The 14,237-nt window shown below is 46.6% G+C and overlaps 1 pseudogene; it reads left to right on the forward strand.

Moving 5' to 3' along the window:
* Positions 1–10,102, forward strand: part of LOC123992537 — a 59,882-nt pseudogene extending 49,780 nt beyond the window's left edge.
* Positions 10,103–14,237: the final 4,135 nt, after the last annotated feature.

Consider the following 14,237-nt stretch of genomic DNA (forward strand, 5'->3'; position numbering starts at 1 on the left):
GTCACCAGTTTGACACCAGAACATTGACAACAAATATATTTTGACATTGTAAAATACATATATTTTCCTTAGTTTGTAGAAAATATATAAAGGATATTTCATGCTGAAACCCTCATATTAAAACACTTAGTATTCACTAAGTTGACAGTTTATATTAAGTATAATGATTTACAGCTTTGTCATTCTATTTAATTTATTGTAAAATAATTTGCTTAATGATTTCATATATTTGACATGTGGTAAGGCCTCACAGTGGGCCAGAGATAATTAGACACCTGAGATAATCTGAAGTTCCCAAAAGGGCCACTAGATGTTTTGTGATAAATGACAAAAAAATATAGAAAGATACAAGCATTCTGGTAGCTTACTGGTAAACTTAGAAAGTTTCCAGTAATATCCCCTCCCTTTGAGATCCTATGTGAAGACTCAATAGCCCATCTAAGCCAAATGACGTCCGTTAAGATGGTGTCTCATGAAGACATGACAGTTTGAGCTACTCCAGGAAGTGATGTTGCAGGGTACGTCAGTGCTCTCTCATTGAGTAACTCAAGTTAAAGGCCGACCGGGGTACTGCAAGCTACAATTAATCAGGGCTGTCAAACTCCTTCCATGGAGGGCCTACTGTCTGCTGGTTTTAGTTTTTTACTTTCAATTAAGACCTAGACAACCAGTTGTGGAAAGAGCCTTTGTAATCAGTGACCTTAGTTCATCAATCAAGTGCAAGGAAGGAGTGAAGACACTCGGTCCTCCGTGGAATGATTGTCGTCAAAACATGTTTTTATTTATACGAAGACTGACCACACAGTTTTCTTTTTTCCATTCACTAAAATGGTGGAACCTGTTTTCTGCCGACAATGCCTACAGTAGCGCGGTCGGCCTTGAATTCCTGTGTCTTCACACACACTGACTGACGGACCGGTTCTCTATACCCTGTGCTGTAAAACACAGGTTACAGGACAAGGTGTAAAACACAGGTTACAGGACAGGGTATAGCACACAGTGTATAGAACACAGGTTACAGGACAAGGTGTAAAACACAGGTTACAGGACAGGGTATAGAACACAGGGTATAGAACACAGGGTATAGAACACAGGGTATAGAACACAGGGTATAGAACACAGGGTATAGCACACAGGTTACAGGACAGGGTATAGAACACAGGTTACAGGACAGGGTATAGAACACAGGGTATAGAACACAGGTTACAGGAAAAGGTGTAAAACACAGGTTACAGGACAGGATATAGAACACAGGTTACAGGACAGGGTATAGAACACAGGGTATAGAACACAGGTTACAGGACAAGGTGTAAAACACAGGTTACAGGACAGGGTATAGCACACAGGTTACAGGACAGGGTATAGAGAACAGGTTACAGGACAGGGTATAGAGAACAGGTTACAGGACAAGGTGTAAAACACAGGTTACAGGACAAGGTGTAAAACACAGGTTACAGGACAGGGTGTAAAACACAGGTTACAGGACTGGGTATAGAACACAGGTTACAGGACAAGGTGTAAAACACAGGTTACAGGACAGGGTATAGAACACAGGGTATAGAACACAGGTTACAGGACAAGGTGTAAAACACAGGTTACAGGACAAGGTGTAAAACACAGGTTACAGGACAGGGTGTAAAACACAGGTTACAGGACAGGGTATAGAACACAGGGTATAGAACACAGGGTATAGAACACAGGGTATAGAACACAGGGTATAGCACACAGGTTACAGGACAGGGTATAGAACACAGGTTACAGGACAGGGTATAGAACACAGGGTATAGAACACAGGTTACAGGAAAAGGTGTAAAACACAGGTTACAGGACAGGATATAGAACACAGGTTACAGGACAGGGTATAGAACACAGGGTATAGAACACAGGTTACAGGACAAGGTGTAAAACACAGGTTACAGGACAGGGTATAGCACACAGGTTACAGGACAGGGTATAGAGAACAGGTTACAGGACAGGGTATAGAGAACAGGTTACAGGACAAGGTGTAAAACACAGGTTACAGGACAAGGTGTAAAACACAGGTTACAGGACAGGGTGTAAAACACAGGTTACAGGACTGGGTATAGAACACAGGTTACAGGACAAGGTGTAAAACACAGGTTACAGGACAGGGTATAGAACACAGGGTATAGAACACAGGTTACAGGACAAGGTGTAAAACACAGGTTACAGGACAAGGTGTAAAACACAGGTTACAGGACAGGGTGTAAAACACAGGTTACAGGACAGGGTATAGAACACAGGTTACAGGACAAGGTGTAAAACACAGGTTACAGGACAGGGTATAGAACACAGGGTATAGAACACAGGTTACAGGACAAGGTGTAGCACACAGGTTACAGGACAGGGTATAGCACACAGGTTACAGGACAAGGTGTAAAACACAGGTTACAGGACAGGGTGTAAAACACAGGTTACAGGACAGGGTATAGAACACAGGGTATAGAACACGGGTTACAGGACAGGGGTATAGAACACAGGTTTACAGGACAGGGTATAGCACACAGGTTTACAGGACAGGGTATAGCACACAGGTTTACAGGACAGGGTATAGCACACAGGTTTACAGGACAGGGTATAGCACACAGGTTTACAGGACAGGGTATAGCACACAAGTTACAGGACAGGGTATAGCACACAAGTTACAGGACAGGGTATAGCACACGGGTTTACAGGACAGGGTATAGAACACAGGTTACAGGACAGGGTATAGAATACAGGTTACAGGACAGGGTATAGAATACAGGTTACAGGACAGGGTATAGAACACAGGTTACAGGACAGGGTATAGAACACAGGTTACAGGACAAGGTGTAAAACACAGGTTACAGGACAGGGTATAGAGAACAGGTTACAGGACAGGGTATAGAGAACAGGTTACAGGACAGGGTATAGAATACAGGTTACAGGACAGGGTATAGAACACAGGTTACAGGACAGGGTATAGCACACAGGTTACAGGACAGGGTATAGAACACAGGGTATAGAGAACAGGTTACAGGACATGGTATAGAACACAGGTTACAGGACAGGGTATAGAGAACAGGTTACAGGACAGGGTATAGAGAACAGGTTACAGGACAGGGTATAGAGAACACGTTACAGGACAGGGTATAGAACACAGGTTACAGGACAGGGTATAGAGAACAGGTTACAGGACAGGGTATAGAGAACAGGTTACAGGACAGGGTATAGAGAACAGGTTACAGGACAGGGTATAGAGAACAGGTTACAGGACAGGGTATAGAACACAGGTTACAGGACAGGGTATAGAGAACAGGTTACAGGACAGGGTATAGCACACAGGTTACAGGACAGGGTATAGAACACAGGGTATAGAGAACAGGTTACAGGACATGGTATAGAACACAGGTTACAGGACAGGGTATAGAACACAGGTTACAGAACAGGGTATAGAACACAGGTTACAGGACAGGGTATAGAACACAGGGTATAGAACACAGGTTATTGGACAGGGTATAGAACACAGGTTACAGGACAGGGTATCGAACACAGCGTATAGAACACAGGTTACAGGACAGGGTATCGAACACAGGGTATAGAACACAGGTTATTGGACAGGGTATAGAACACAGGTTACAGGACAGGGTATCGAACACAGGGTATAGAACACAGGTTATTGGACAGGGTATAGAACACAGGTTACAGGACATGGTATCGAACACAGGGTATAGAACACAGGTTATTGGACAGGGTATAGAACACAGGTTACAGGACAGGGTATAGAACACAGGGTATAGAGAACAGGTTACAGGACATGGTATAGAACACAGGTTACAGGACAGGGTATAGAGAACAGGTTACAGGACAGGGTATAGAGAACAGGTTACAGGACAGGGTATAGAGAACAGGTTACAGGGCAGGGTATAGAACACAGGTTACAGGACAGGGTATAGAGAACAGGTTACAGGACAGGGTATAGAGAACAGGTTACAGGACAGGGTATAGAGAACAGGTTACAGGACAGGGTATAGAGAACAGGTTACAGGACAGGGTATAGAACACAGGTTACAGGACAGGGTATAGAGAACAGGTTACAGGACAGGGTATAGAGAACAGGTTACAGGACAGGGTATAGCACACAGGTTACAGGACAGGGTATAGAACACAGGTTACAGGACAGGGTATAGAACACAGGTTATTGGACAGGGTATAGAACACAGGTTATTGGACAGGGTATAGAACACAGGTTACAGGACAGGGTATCGAACACAGCGTATAGAACACAGGTTACAGGACAGGGTATCGAACACAGGGTATAGAACACAGGTTATTGGACAGGGTATAGAACACAGGTTACAGGACAGGGTATCGAACACAGGGTATAGAACACAGGTTATTGGACAGGGTATAGAACACAGGTTACAGGACAGGGTATCGAACACAGGGTATAGAACACAGGTTATTGGACAGGGTATAGAACACAGGTTACAGGACAGGGTATCGAACACAGGGTATAGAACACAGGTTATTGGACAGGGTATAGAACACAGGTTATTGGACAGGGTATAGAACACAGGTTACAGGACAGGGTATCGAACACAGGGTATAGAACACAGGTTATTGGACAGGGTATAGAACACAGGTTACAGGACAGGGTATCGAACACAGGGTATAGAACACAGACAACAGCAGAAGGATATAATGTGCAGCTTAATGGAAAAGACCTTCAGATGTTCTGAAATATTCTGCTGTTCTCTCCTGTGAGTTTGTGACATTGCCTGTCAGCTTGCGTTCTGGAACGCTCTACATGCTCACACACACACAAGCATTATGCACACATGCACACAAACAGACATACCTTTTCTGTGGTCCAGGGGTAACCAGAGGTTAGTGGGGGTCGTTGGGGTCAGAGATTCATCACAGGACCCTCCCACACAAAGGAACAATAGGCAGCTCTGCACTGGGTGGTTTCATAAAGGCTGGGATGGCAGAGCCGCTTGGACATTGCATTTTAATAAAGGGAGGCTCTGCCCCTTGCCAGGCATTTCCCTGGTAGGCTAGGGGCTTCAGTAGACCAGGGGCTTCAGTAGACCAGGGGCTTCAGTAAACCAGGGGCTTCAGTAGACCAGGGGCTTCAGTAGACCAGGGGCTTCAGTAGACCAGGGGCCTCAGTAGACCAGGGGCTTCAGTAGACCAGGGGCTTCAGTAGGCCAGGGGCTTCAGTAGACCAGGTGCTTCAGTAGACCAGGGGCTTCAGTAGACCAGGGGCTTCAGTAGACCAGGGGCTTCAGTAGACCAGGTTCTTCAGTAGACCAGGGGATTGAGTAGACCAGGGGCTTGAGTAGACCAGGGGCTTGAGTAGTCCAGGGGCTTGAGTAGTCCAGGGGCTTGAGTAGGCCAGGGGCTTGAGTAGGCCAGGGGCTTGAGTAGGCCAGGGGCTTGAGTAGGCCAGGGATTTCATAAGGCTAGTGGGGTTGGTTTCTGAAGAGGGCGATGTAGTTGGACAGAAACCAGATGTGGGGTATTGCTGTCTGTCCCTACCCTATTACACTTACACACACACACACGCCTAAACCATGTAAAAGTGTGTGTTTTGCATGTGTGAAGCACTATGGTCATTTCCCGGTCTGTGCATACCTGCTTTTGTGTGTGTGTGTGTGTGTGTGTGCCTGCAAACCTGCTCATACATGTTCTCTCTCTCTCTCCCAACTCCAGGTTCCCGGTGCTGTCTCCGTTGACTCATTTCCTCTCCTTACCCAGACTATGTCCTCACCAGTCTCACCTCCACACCATCTCTGGTCTGTCTGGCCTGTCTGGCCCCCGACACGGCTACTGCTGCTCCCGCTGTGCCCAGAAGAAATGGCCCCCCATCCTCCCGCCCCCCCTCGGCCCCCTCAAACCCCCAAAGTTCCTCCTGACCCCCTCAAACCCCCTCAGTCTCTCATGTTACCCCCTCTGGACCTCCAGAAGACCCCTCTCCTGCCCCCCGTGGACACACACCACTCCACCACTAAGATCTCCCAGACGCCCAGGGCTGGGTCAGGATTACTCCCTGAAGGGAAGTGGAGGATTCCTGGGGAGGTGACCCGGTCTGTTGGGAGGTGAGGATGGAAACACACACACATACTGTTGCTAAGTGTGAGCATTGTGTACATACAGTTGAAGTCGAAAGTTTACATACACCTTAGCCAAATACATTTAAACCCAGTTTTTCACAATTCCTGACATTTAATCCTAGTAAAAATTCCCTGTCTTAGGTCAGTTAGAATCACCACTTTACTTTAAGAATGTGAAATGTTAGATTAACAGTAGAGAGAATGATATATTTGAGCTTTTATTTATTTCATCACATCCCCAGTGGTTCAGAAGTTTACATACACTCAATTAGATATTTGGTTGCATTGCCTTTAAATTGTTGGGTCAAATGTTTTTGGTAGCCTTCCACAAGCTTCCCACAATAAGTTGGATGAATTTTGGCCCATTCCTCCTGACAGAGCTGGTGTAACTGAGTCAGGTTTGTGGGCCTCCTTGCTCGCAAACACTTTTTCAGTTCTGCCCACACAGCTTCTATGGGATTGAGGTCAGGGCTTTGTGATAGTCACTCCAATACCTTGACTTTGTTGTCCTTAAGCCATTTTGCCATAACTTTGGAAGTATGCTTGGGGTCATTGTCCATTTGGAAGACCCATATGCGACCAAGCTTTAACTTCCTGACTGTCTTGAGATGTTGCTTCAATATATTCATATAATTTTCCTTCTCATGTTGCCATCTATTTTGTGAAGTGCACCAGTCTCTCCTGCAGCAAAGCATCCCCCACAACATGATGCTGCCACCCCCGTGCTTCATGGTTGGGAAGGTGTTCTTCGGCTTGCAAGCCTCCCCCTTTTTCCTCCAAACATAACGATGGTCATTATGGCCAAACAGTTCTATTTTTGTTTCATCAGACCAGAGGACATTTCTCTAAAAAGTATGATCTTTGTCCCCATGTGCAGTTGCAAACCGTAGTCTGGCTTTTTTATGGCGGTTTTGGAGCAGTGGCTTCTTCCTTGCTGAGCGGCCTTTCAGGTTATGTCGATATAGGACCTGTTTTACTGTGGATATACAGTGGGGGGGAAAAGTATTTAGTCAGCCACCAATTGTGCAAGTTCTCCCACTTAAAAAGATGAGAGAGGCCTGTAAGTTTCATCATAGGTTCACTTCAACTATGACAGACAAAATGAGAAGAAAAAAATCCAGAAAATCACATTGTAGGATTTTTAATGAATTTATATGCAAATTATGGTGGAAAATAAGTATTTGGTCAATAACAAAAGTTTATCTCAATACTTTGTTATATACCCTTTGTTGACAATGACAGAGGTCAAACGTTGACTCAAATTATGGCAATTATCCTATCAGACACTTCTAAAGCCATGACATCATTTTCTGTAATTTTCCAAGCTGTTTAATTAAAGGCAACAGTCAACATAGTGTATGTAAACTTCTGACCCACTGGAATTGTGATACAGTGAAATAATCTGTCTGTAAACAATTGTTGGAAAAATTACTTGTGTCATGCACAAAGTAGATGTCCTAACCGATTTGCCAAAACTATAGTTTGTTAACAAGAAATTTGTGGAGCGGTTGAAAAATGAGTTTTAATGACTCCAACCTAAGTGTATGTAAACTTCCGACTTCAACTGTACGTAGGCATATCCATGCACCGTATATATCCATGCACCGTATATCCATGCACCAATCTTCCGCTTGATTGACAGGTTTCAGGTGGCTCAGATTCAGGAGCAGAGGCCTGGTTCCGTGGAGATGACGTTCTGCCCAGAGTCGAGTGACTCAGACTCAGTGGAGGATTCATCTCTGCTGGGGGCGAACAAGTCATCCTCGTCATCATCCTCACCAGCTGCCAGGGGTACACAGGAGGTGATGGTTACTTCCTGTCTTGCTGATACTCCCTCTCGTTTTATTTTCACCTCCTCTCTTCCTCTTTCCAGTCCACAGAACAATCTGCTTCTTGAGTTCTCTCAGGAGACCCTGGCAGCACACAGAGGAGATCATATTCTTCTAGTGACTGCTGAATTATGGAATAGTAACACATTGCCTGTCATTGTGGTGCTGGGAAGAACTCCCTCAACAACACACACTCACTCCCTAGTTAGTCATCAGTGACAAAAACACACATGTCTAGCTCAGCACGTTTAAATGTGACACACACAATCACGACACACTTACGGTTTGTCAGTGCTGACGAGTGAATGAATTAAATTGTATTTTTGCATCAAATTGCCAGTTGGCATCCCATCCCTGACAGTTAGTGAGGAAGCTACTGACCCCTGGTGGTGACATTGGGAACACACACACACACCACCTCTCAAGTCCTGCCTGTAAGTCACATTCCCATGAATCAACATCCTGTGAGTCAACGATCAACCATTCTAATAATCTCTCTCTCTCTCTCTCTCTCTCTCTCTCTCTCTCTCTCTCTCTCTCTCTCTCTCTCTCTCTCTCTCTCTCTCTCTCTCTCTCTCTCTCTCTCTCTCTCTCTCTCTCTCCTATCTCTCTTTGTCTCTCCGTGTCTCTTTCTCTCTCTGTCTCTGTCTCTCTGTGTCTCTCTCTGTCTCTCTCTCTCTCTCTCTCCTATCTCTCTGTGTCTCTCTCTCTCTCTCTGTCTCTCTCTCTCGCTCTCTCTCTCCCTCTCCTATCTCTCTCTGTCTCTCCGTGTCTCTCTCTCTGTCTCTGTCTCTCTCTCTCTCTCTGTCTCTCTCTCTGTCTCTGTCTCCGTCTCTCTCTCTCTCTCTCTCTCTCTCTGTCTCTCTCTCTCTCTCTGTCACTCTCTGTCACTCTCTGTCTCTCTCTCTCTCTGTCTCTCTCTCTCTGTCTCTCTCTCTCTCTCTGTCTCTCTCTGTCTCTCTGTGTCTCTCTCTGTCTCTCTCTCTCTCTCTGTCTCTCTCTGTCTCTCTGTGTCTCTCTCTCTCTCTCTCTCTCTGTCTCTCTGTCTCTCTCTCTGTCTCTCTCTGTCTCTCTGTGTCTCTCTCTGTCTCTCTCTCTCTCTCTCTCTCTCTCTCTCTCTCTCTCTCTCTCTCTCTCTCTCTCTCTCTCTCTCTCTCTCTCTCTCTCTCTCTCTCTCTCTCTCTCTCTCCTATCTGTCTCTCTCTCGCTCTCTCTCTATCTGTCTCCCTCTCGGTCTTTCTCTCGCTCTCTCTCTCCTATCTGTCTCTCTCCTATCTGTCTCTCTCCTATCTGTCTCTCTCTGTCTCGTCTGTCTCTCTCTCTTTCCACTTGCTCTCTCTCTTACAGGTTAACAGATAAACATTCGAAGAGAGGAATGCTGGGTAAAAATAACTCTACCTCGCTGATCGATGGATGTGATGGGATTCCAAAATGGCGACCAGAGAGGTTGTGATTTGGGAAGTTAGCCTGGGTGCCAGACAAAGGGAAACCCTTGTATTTTAACACAAACAAGTTGTATCTATTCCTATTGTCTTTAGAGGCAGGGAGAAGAGAGGAGGAACAAACTATGAATTAACCCAACCGTGTGGTCAACACAGTCTGCACTCGACACTGTGCAATACACACACACACACACACACACACACACACACACACACACACACACACACACACACACACACACACACACACACACACACACACACACACACACACACACACACACACACACACACACACACACACATGGGGGTAGGCCAACACACATAGAACGCATACAAAAAAGAACAAGTATTATTATAGGAAACGACTCCAATTTGTAGTGTAGAGAACTTTTAATCATTTTTCTAACACTTTCAGCTGTTTTGACTTGTTATATTTGAAACGCTGATTAGCGTAAGTTTTAGGCCTTCTTGATAATGTTGAATGTAGTCTCCAACATTGATAGAGAGACATAATAATATACAAACAGCATGAACTACATGTTGTACTCTTTAGCTCTTATAGATGGCATTTAACTTCATTTAGTTTCTGATTAAAGTTGAACATGTGGTAACAGCAGTGTAAATGACTGTATATATGTACATAGGGCTGTGAATATTGAAACTCTTAGATTTGACCAGAGGAGGGTCGGACAGCGACAGGGAGAGAGTCAGGGAGAGGGTCAGGGAGAGGGTCAGGGAGAGAGTCAGGGAGGAGGTCAGGGAGGAGGTCAGGGAGGTCAAGGAGGAGGTCAGGGAGAGAGTCAGGGAGAGAGTCAGGGAGGAGGTCAGGGAGGAGGTCAGGGAGAGAGTCAGGGAGAGAGTCAGGGAGAGAGTCAGGGAGGAGGTCAGGGAGGAGGTCAGGGAGGAGGTCAGGGAGGAGGTCAGGGAGAGTCAGGGAGAGAGTCAGAGTCAGGGACAGCGTCAGTCAGGGACAGCGTCAGTCAGGGTCAGGAACAGAGTCAGGGAGAGAGTCAGGGACAGGACAGTCAGGGACAGGACAGTCAGGGACAGAGTCAGTCAGGGACAGAGTCAGTCAGGGACAGAGTCAGTCAGGGACAGAGTCAGTCAGGGACAGCGTCAGTCAGGGACAGGGACAGCGTCAGTCAGGGTCAGGGACAGCGTCAGTCAGGGTCAGGAACAGAGTCAGGGACAGGAACAGAGTCAGGGACAGGAACAGTCAGGGACAGGAACAGAGTCAGGGACAGGAACAGAGTCAGGGACAGAGTCAGTCAGGGACAGAGTCAGTCAGGGACAGAGTCAGTCAGGGACAGGGCAGAGTCAGGGACAGGGCAGAGTCAGGGACAGCGTCAGTCAGGAATCGAGTCAGGGACAGGGCAGAGTCAGGGACAGCGTCAGTCAGGGATAAGACAGTCAGGGACAGGACAGCGTCAGTCAGGGATAAGACAGTTAGGGACAGGGTGTGGGTTTGCCAGTAGTTTGCGGTGCCTCTTTTGACGCACTTAAGTATGTCCCAGGCATTTTGGGGGAGATGTGCTTTGTCCTGTGACTTCCTCTCTCCTGGCGTGTCACAGATCTAGGATCAGTTGACCCTCCCAGCTACACTGACCATTGATCAGTGGCATCCTACTCCATGTGGCACTTAGCTCAAACCATGACCTCACTTCCTGCCTTGTGACAATTGCCTTTCAACAAACATAGACTAAGTTATTAGGATAATCAACAAGTCTCTTTTGCCCCCACAGATAAAGCACTACAGATGCATTATTCATTCCGTTTTCAGTCAACTGTTATTACGTATTGCTACACACACACACACACACACACACACACACACACACACACACACACACACACACACACACACACACACACACACACACACACACACACACACACACACACACACACACACACACACACACACACACACACACACACACACACACACACACAAACTGTCTTACTCCTCCAAGGAGAGCATGCAGACAGACACTATCATCTCTGGGTAATCTGAGTAAAAACTGTATTCTCAGTCCTCCTAAAGGGAACTACATTATCATAGGAATATTTAGACTTTGACCATCTCAATGTCCCTCAGCTGCATTTCAAGTGTTTTTACTTCAGTTTTTTGTTTGTTATTTGAATAGGTTTCCGAGTGGCTGACGGAGCTGCTTCACTGTGGAAACACTTTGGCTTTTGCAGTTTACATTTGATAAAGGGTGGACGATGATCAGGATCTAGTTGAACTATTTTTTATATTCTGTATGTTGCTGTTTTTGCCGTTTAGAACCATGGTCTGGATTTGATCATTTTTATTGGTTGAACATTTCCATGTTTTTATCTGATTTATAACCATGTTATAAACTGAAGTGTTGCAGAACGGAAAACAACTCATCTTCTTTACATTGTAGATTTGTATTTATTATGATATTGCATTTTTCTCTATGATATTTCTACTCTTGAAATAAATGAGCGGTTTATTTTGACTGGTCTGTGTGGTCTGTGTTATAATGCATGAACTTTCCACGGTAAACACGCATGTGAGTCTATATGAGCCCAGGGTAAACACGCGTGTGAGTCTATAAACACGCGTGTGAGTCTATATGAGCCCAGGGTAAACACGCGTGTGAGTCTATATGAGCCCAGGGTAAACACGCGTGTGAGTCTATATGAGCCCAGGGTAAACACGCGTGTGAGCCCAGGGGTAAACACGCGTGTGAGTCTATGAGCCCAGGGTAAACACGCGTGTGAGTCTATATGAGCCCAGGGTAAACACGCGTGTGAGTCTATATGAGCCCAGGGTAAACACGCGTGTGAGTCTATATGAGCCCAGGGTAAACACGCGTGTGAGTCTATATGAGCCCAGGGTAAACACGCGTGTGAGTCTATATGAGCCCAGGGTAAACACGCGTGTGAGTCTATATGAGCCCAGGGTAAACACGAGTCTATATGAGCCAGGGTAAACACGCGTGTGAGTCTATATGAGCCCACGGTAAACACGCGTGTGAGTCTATATGAGCCCAGGGTAAACACGCGTGTGAGTCTATATGAGCCCAGGGTAAACACGCGTGTGAGTCTATATGAGCCCAGGGTAAACACGCGTGTGAGTCTATATGAGCCCAGGGTAAACACGCGTGTGAGTCTATATGAGCCCAGGGTAAACACGCGTGTGAGTCTATATGAGCCCAGGGTAAACACGCGTGTGAGTCTATATGAGCCCAGGGTAAACACGCGTGTGAGTCTATATGAGCCCAGGGTAAACACGCGTGTGAGTCTATATGAGCCCAGGTAAACACGCGTGTGAGAGCCCAGGGTCACGCGTGTGAGTCTATGAGCCCAGGGTAAACACGCGTGTGAGTCTATATGAGCCCAGGGTAAATGAGCCCACACGCGTGTGAGTCTATATGAGCCCAGGGTAAACACGCGTGTGAGTCTATATGAGCTATATGAGCCCAGGGTAAACACGCGTGTGAGTCTATATGAGCCCAGGTAAACACGCGTGTGAGTCTATATGAGCCCAGGGTAAACACGCGTGTGAGTCTATATGAGCCCAGGGTAAACACGCGTGTGAGTCTATATGAGCCCAGGTAAACACGCGTGTGAGTCTATATGAGCCCAGGGTAAACACGCGTGTGAGTCTATATGAGCCCAGGGTAAACACGCGTGTGAGTCTATATGAGCCCAGGGTAAACACGCGTGTGAGTCTATATGAGCCCAGGGTAAACACGCGTGTGAGTCTATATGAGCCCAGGGTAAACACGCGTGTGAGTCTATATGAGCCCACGGTAAACACGCGTGTGAGTCTATAAACACGCGTGTGAGTCTATATGAGCCCAGGGTAAACACGCGTGTGAGTCTATATGAGCCCAGGGTAAACACGCGTGTGAGTCTATATGAGCCCAGGGTAAACACGAGTAAACACGCGTAGTCTATATGAGCCCAGGGTAAACACGCGTGTGAGTCTATATGAGCCCAGGGTAAACACGCGTGTGAGTCTATATGAGCCCAGGGTAAACACGCGTGTGAGTCTAGCGGGTAAACACGCGTGAGTCTATATGAGCCCAGGGTAAACACGCGTGTGAGTCTATATGAGCCCAGGGTAAACACGCGTGTGAGTCTATATGAGCCCAGGGTAAACACGCGTGTGAGTCTATATGAGCCCAGGGTAAACACGCGTGTGAGTCTAGGGTAAACACGCGTGAGAGTCTATATGAGCCCAGGGTAAACACGCGTGTGAGTCTATATGAGCCCAGGGTAAACACGCGTGTGAGTCTATATGAGCCCAGGGTAAACACGCGTGTGAGTCTATATGAGCCCAGGGTAAACACGCGTGTGAGTCTATATGAGCCCAGGGTAAACACGCGTGTGAGTCTATATGAGCCCAGGGTAAACACGCGTGTGAGTCTATATGAGCCCAGGGTAAACACGCGTGTGAGTCTATATGAGCCCAGGGTAAACAGGGTAAACACGCGTGTGAGTCTATATGAGCCCAGGGTAAACACGCGTGTGAGTCTATATGAGCCCAGGGTAAACACGCGTGTGAGTCTATAGCCCAGGGTGAGTCTATATGAGCCCAGGTAAACACTATATGAGCCCAGGGTAAACACGTGTGAGTCTATATGAGCCCCCAGGGTAAACACGCGTGTGAGTCTATATGAGCCCAGGGTAAACACGCGTGTGAGTCTATATGAGCCCAGGGTAAACACGCGTGTGAGTCTATATGAGCCCAGGGTAAACACGCGTGTGAGTCTATATGAGCCCAGGGTATGAGCCCAGGGTAAACACGCGTGTGAGTCTATATGAGCCCAGGGTAAACACGCGTGTGAGTCTATATGAGCCCAGGGTAAACACGCGTGTGAGTC

Source organism: Oncorhynchus gorbuscha, linkage group LG13 (genome assembly GCF_021184085.1).
Source record: "Oncorhynchus gorbuscha isolate QuinsamMale2020 ecotype Even-year linkage group LG13, OgorEven_v1.0, whole genome shotgun sequence".
Taxonomy (NCBI): Eukaryota; Metazoa; Chordata; class Actinopteri; order Salmoniformes; family Salmonidae; genus Oncorhynchus; species Oncorhynchus gorbuscha.